At 33.6% G+C, this 6,000-nt stretch overlaps 1 long non-coding RNA gene across 1 annotated transcript; it reads left to right on the forward strand.

Moving 5' to 3' along the window:
• Window positions 1–1,103: 1,103 nt before the first annotated feature.
• On the forward strand, window positions 1,104–3,946 carry LOC125860809 (uncharacterized). The gene is made up of 2 exons (XR_007445880.1): window positions 1,104–1,374; window positions 3,423–3,946. It is a non-coding gene; the product is annotated as an uncharacterized LOC125860809 (long non-coding RNA).
• The last annotated feature ends 2,054 nt before the right edge of the window (window positions 3,947–6,000 follow it).

A 6,000-nucleotide genomic window follows, 5' to 3' on the forward strand; every position in this document is an offset into this window, starting at 1 on the left:
TTCTCCTCATATTTTACTTGTATAAATACAATAAATATGTTATTAATATTACTTATATTTTATCAACCCAATTACAAATGTTTTATTACCACCGCCAAAATTGTAATTTCCTTATTTTTGGAAAACATTTTAGAGGTAGTAGTACTAAATTGTTTTGTCTACTTTTAAGTTAATTAAAAGAAAAATGCTTCACATAAAAAATGCACAGTCAAACCGGCCAAATCACCAAAATTTCTGTTTACTTGTTGCTTTCCCACATAAACATGTCACGTTTTTGTATCCACTCAAATCAAATTACTTGTTCCCACAATATTCATTTTTTTTTTTACTTTTACACGTAATGAAATAAGCATTATTTAAAAATAATAATAAACAAAATATTATTTTTATTATGATATTTATATTATTTAACAATAATCATTAGAAACATAATTTGAATTGATTAATGAAATTAAAAATAAAATAGATATTTAATTTTTTGTCTTAATACAAAATATATTTTTAATATATTGAAGAGAGAATTATTGAAAACAATCCTAAACTTGGTGTGAATTATTAGTTTCGTCCTCGAACTATATTGAAAACACCTCTTTATTTGATTAGTTAAACTTAAATACACCATTGATTTTGTCACATGGGTGAAGTACACCCTTAAATTCTCGCCTTAAGAGGTGTTTTCCACACTTCTTTCAATTTTTTATCAAGAGTATCACGCTCCTACATTCCTACGTGTTTGAGACCATTTGTTATATCATTTAGCAGATTGTGATGAGAAATATTATTAAAATTATCAATAATTTAAATATAAAATCAATAATTCACACAAATTTAAGTGTATTTCCGATATTTCTCAGGAATATTTGAGTAAGTAAATGAGGAATATTTGAGTAAGTAAATGCGAACGATGAGAGTATAAGAAAAAAGTGAAGATTAAGAAGAAAATCCAACGTGGCATGAAATAATTTCATAAGAAAAAAAAGTAGAACACTGTCACGTGTCGGCGGGTAGATTGTTAATTGAAAAAGAAAAACTTGAAAGTGGGAAAAATAGTCATTAATTTCCACTCCATAAAAAGCAGAAAAGTGGCATTGAGCCCCTAATACTATCCTCATTTTTTCTTCTTCTTCTCTCAAAACAAATATTCAAAGTGTGTGGAGTTCATTTTGTTCTGCTTCTGTCAAAAAAATAAATTAAAGCAAAAAAAAGTAGGTCTGGCCGGGTTAAGGATTTTGTTGAGTCGATTAGGAGGAAGGTGTCGTAGGAAGAAATTGAAGATCAAAATCAAAGTGATGGATGATTGGTGGCATAAAATGGTGTTTCCTGTAAGGCGTGTTTGGTTTGCTGTTTCTGCTCGTGTTAAAGCTCGAAAAAATGGTTAGTTTCTTATCTGTTCATGAAATTAAGCAAGGATCATTCTGAATCGATTTATTGAAGTTGAAACAAAATTCTCTTTAGTTTCTTCCTTCTTCGTTTGAATTTTTCTTAGAAAGAGATGAGATTTGAGAATTTAACTGGATTCGGTGTTTTTGAATTTCGAACCTGCTAAAGAGTACAAATTGCATGTGCTCGTTTCCCGAGGTGGAAACAGAAATTTTAATTTATGAGTTTTTGAATCATTAATTCCTTCTACTTACTGAATTTGAATAAATTGTTTGTATATTAAATAAAATCTTCAATATGAATACAGATTTGAACTAAAATTACTGACTTCTTATAATTCCAATGGTAGCTCCGCCTCTACTGAGTCGTTTTTATACGACGGAGCTCCCACCTGTTTGCTACTTGGTGATTCGAATCCACAATCTTTTAAGATCGGAGGTGTTTATCTGAGCAAAGAAACTGGAAAACATAAAATTTCATTTTTTTAAAAAAACATTATATCCATATGAATTACTATATTGGTAAGTTTTTTCTTTTTTTTTTTTTGAATCCTTTTGATCAAAGATTTATTCATCTCTCTTCATTATAACTATGTAGTGGTTTTGCCGGTGCGGTGAGTGGGTGGGAGTTAGGAGGGTGTAGTTTGTGAAGAAGGAGGAGGATATGTTCGTGTAATTAAGTCATTACGTAATATCCTTACACGTGGAAAATAAAATAGATTTAAAAAACGGTGAAAGTTTGGAATTTAATTGAAGGCATAGGAAAATATAAAATTGCTTTCATAATTGTTGAAACTTGAGACAAAGCATGATGTATGTGACCTTCTCAACAAATTTAACTTTATCAATCATTTCTTTGTTTCCTCTTTTTTTTTTTTTTTTTGGGGTGGGGGTGGGGGTGGGGTTGGGTTGGTGGTAGTAGGGGAGGGATGTGGGGATGGAGTGTTGCTTTATCTACATTCCGAGTTGAACTGCTACATAGACAGAAGGGTGGTCAATTGAACATCTTTTAGTTAGCAATATTGACTAATGTTGAATTGTGTTTAGAATTGCGCAGAAGATTCCACACATATTATACAAAAATGATTGTATACTAGCTCACAAATAGGCCAAAAAAAAAAATGTTTGGCATGCTTACAACAACACAACAATATACACAGTGTGATCCTACAAGTGGGAGTGTAGAGTGTATGCAGACCTAACTCTCACCTTGTGTGAGATAGAGAGATTGTTTCCAATAGATCTTTGGCTCAAGAAAAGCGTTTTCAAAAATAGGTTTAAAAATACTGAGGAAAAGGAAAGTATCTAAAGTGTTAGGCATGCTTGTTTTACCTAAATTGCATTCTTATCTTATTGTAAAAAGCACTGAAACATACCAAATTTGCAAACAATTCAAATCAATCTTAGTCTATTCATGTCCAAGTAGCAAGTAACATTTCTTTAGGTCATGACTCATGAGCACTTCACATATTATAAAATGGCAAGCATATTTTCTAGGATTCCATTAGTGGTTCCTTCCATCCACTAGCTTAGTGCCATCACAATCCACTAATCTGATTTCTGTTAGAATATATTTTCTAGAACCCAAACATTGGCCAAGTTGATAGTTACATAAGCCTCTACCAACCAAATATATGCTTTGTTTTTGTCCAATCTTCTATCTATTTTTCTATTGTTAACTATAGGTGTCTTCATATACTCTTTAAGTCAAAACGACACTGTAATGTCACTTTCTGTATTATTATATTTATCTGTTCAAGATAACCAGATAGTAATATTCCAGATTCTAAAAATATGGCCACATAGAGTAGCCAAGGTATCCGATTCTTCAGTGCTCTTTCAACATGAAGCATCTACCACTTTATGTCTTTAGCTAAAGATCATGTATTCAAAAGTATAAAGATGATACTTGGAATCAATTTTCTACAGCATGTCTCAAAAAGTGTGATATATTATGATTTATCTGCATGTTCTGTGAATAGAATTAGCAATAGCTTTGAAGATTCACTAACGCGTTTGTATCTTTGCTTTTATTTTCTTCAGGTGCTGGACTTTTGAAGCTTCATGACGATATACAAACCTGTGGTTACGAGGATGTTCAGGTCATGTGGGAAATGCTTAGAAAAACCGAATCAGAAGTGACATCTCGGCACCATAAACGCAAACGCAGACCATTGTGGAGGATATTTGTATGGTCCAATCATAGTTCTAACTCATCCTTCTCAGAACATGCTCATCAATAGACAACTTGCTGCATCTTCAAGAACAATAAAAAGAATCAAGACATGTATGGCAACTTCCATTTCTTGAACCCCATAGGGTGGTGGTATTTCATGATATGGTAACAAAGCTATTGTGTATGTCCATATCAGCATAGGATGTAGTATATCTATTATACCTCTATTAGCTAGCATGACCATATGAGACTTATCTATGATGGTGTCAGTTTGTAAATATTCCATCTTTGTCAAGAGCCCCATGATCATGTTTCAGCATTAAACAGAGAAAAAGAACTGTGCAGAGCTCAATTTTCCTCTGGGAGGTTAATTTATGTTATATTATGTTTTTAACATATCCATCATTTACAGCTACAATGTACAACAAATGAGAAATGTTACTAAGATGCCTAGTCATTTACTAAATACTAGTATAATATCAGCATTAATACATAAATAGACACTCAAAGTTGGCACCATCTGTCAAATAAACACTCATTGTCTTGATAAGCTAAGTTGCTTGAATTTTTCAAAAATGTTGCCATACCCGTGTCGGATTCTTCAAAAATGCAAGATTTGATACACACCCAATGAGATTTTTGAAGAGTCTTGAGCAACATAGCTGATAAGTACCACTTCATGAAGAGAGCTGTTAAAACTTGTTAGCAGCTAATACTATGAAAGACAACACACTCATTTACTCTTAAGCTCCAGTCTATGCACTCTCCTCTATGAAATTGTAAAATGCCAATGAGATATGTACAAGGACAGTAGGTTACAGTAAAAATATTAACAATTCAGTCACTTAAAATCTCAACTACATACAGAATGAAACTAACAGGAATTAAGGGCAGAGAGTTCTGGCAAAAAATAATCTAATCATTCAGTCACTTAAATCTCAAATCTCTATGGTATAAAAAATTTAGCAAGAGGGCAGAGAAGTTCTGGTGAATGGAATAAGGTTTTGAATTGTTCAAATGAAGCTAGAATCTGGTACCTATTTATTCTAAGCTGTTATGGTATCTTTATGGCCAAGAAATTTGTACCGTGTTTCTACAAGGTGTAGTATCAATTCCCCAGTACTAGCCAATAGAGTGGGGCTATGCAGCACTCTAGCATATCAACTTGATATATACTCTTCGCATCACCTTAATTTTGCTTCCTCCAACTTCAGTTAGAAGTTCTACTCGAGAGGAATAGTTGTTTGTACTCTCTTTCATATCCTCCTCCTCCTGTTGGTGATTGACCTCTTTCTTTCTTTCTATTTAGAAAGATAAAGTTCTTGTCGGTGACAGTATAATAAACAATGAGTCTGCAGTGAAGGGAATATCTCCAGATATGGATATCCATGTCTGTTCCTGGATGCAAAGCATAAGTTAAAGTAGCTGATCCATGTAGAAAGAAACAAAGAAATGATATCAAAAGCAGAAAGGGATAATCAAGGACAAACAATTTCATGCAAAATCCAAATACTACTTCTTTCAATCAGAATTCAGAAACCAAATCCTAATCTACATGCCAATTGAAGGAAGAGGAGAAATTTCACCAAATTGAAGAAACAAGTAATTTGCCTAGCCCGGGTAACTTCCTTAAGCTATCTTTAAAATATCAAGAGAACTTTGTATGCTTTATGTACCTCTGCAGAAGTTACGAGGAGAGCATTAAATCACTCAACATCGTCCTTCACCTCCGAGCAAGCAGAGCGATCCAGGATTTGAGGTTCTACGGGTTCATACATAGACCTCAAGTCAGTATACAATAATAAATGGGTCACGGTCAAATATATATAGTGGATTGCTTAATAAATATACAGGTCTGAGCAAAAGCTAAGCTACTGGGTTCACGTGAACCCACTGCGAAGCAAGAACTGGTTCATCAATGACAGTTGTAATCTACAATTACATGGAATCAGAACTGAAGAGAAATACCAAATGGCAATTGCTGTACATGTTAAATCACTGAATATAGAGGTTGAATCCTATTTGGAAGTTGAATGTCACGTTAACGCATAATATTGTAGGTGTCCACAGATACTAGCTATGATTTTTGGGGATCCCAGTTAGTAAAACACATAGAAATCTGATCTAACTTTACTCAGCCTGGAAATTAGCCAGGGTAATCTGATAGAAGAGTAATTCTGCATCTGCACCTACTCAATGCTACATAACTGATCACATCCACGTAAAAATAATATGGGCCTGGATTTCCCATCTGCTTGGAATGAACAAATAAGGCATATTTTGGTTGAATTTGTAGACCGACACAATCCAGTAATGATGGAAATTGAAGCCGTCATTCTGTCAGAGCATCGACAACTTCTACACACTCTAAATATGTCTGAGGTCACTGATCAGCGTGCTCTCCACAGCAGCCCTAATCAACTACAGGTGGTCTTGGTCATACAA

Source organism: Solanum stenotomum, chromosome 3 (genome assembly GCF_019186545.1).
Source record: "Solanum stenotomum isolate F172 chromosome 3, ASM1918654v1, whole genome shotgun sequence".
Classification (NCBI taxonomy): Eukaryota; Viridiplantae; Streptophyta; class Magnoliopsida; order Solanales; family Solanaceae; genus Solanum; species Solanum stenotomum.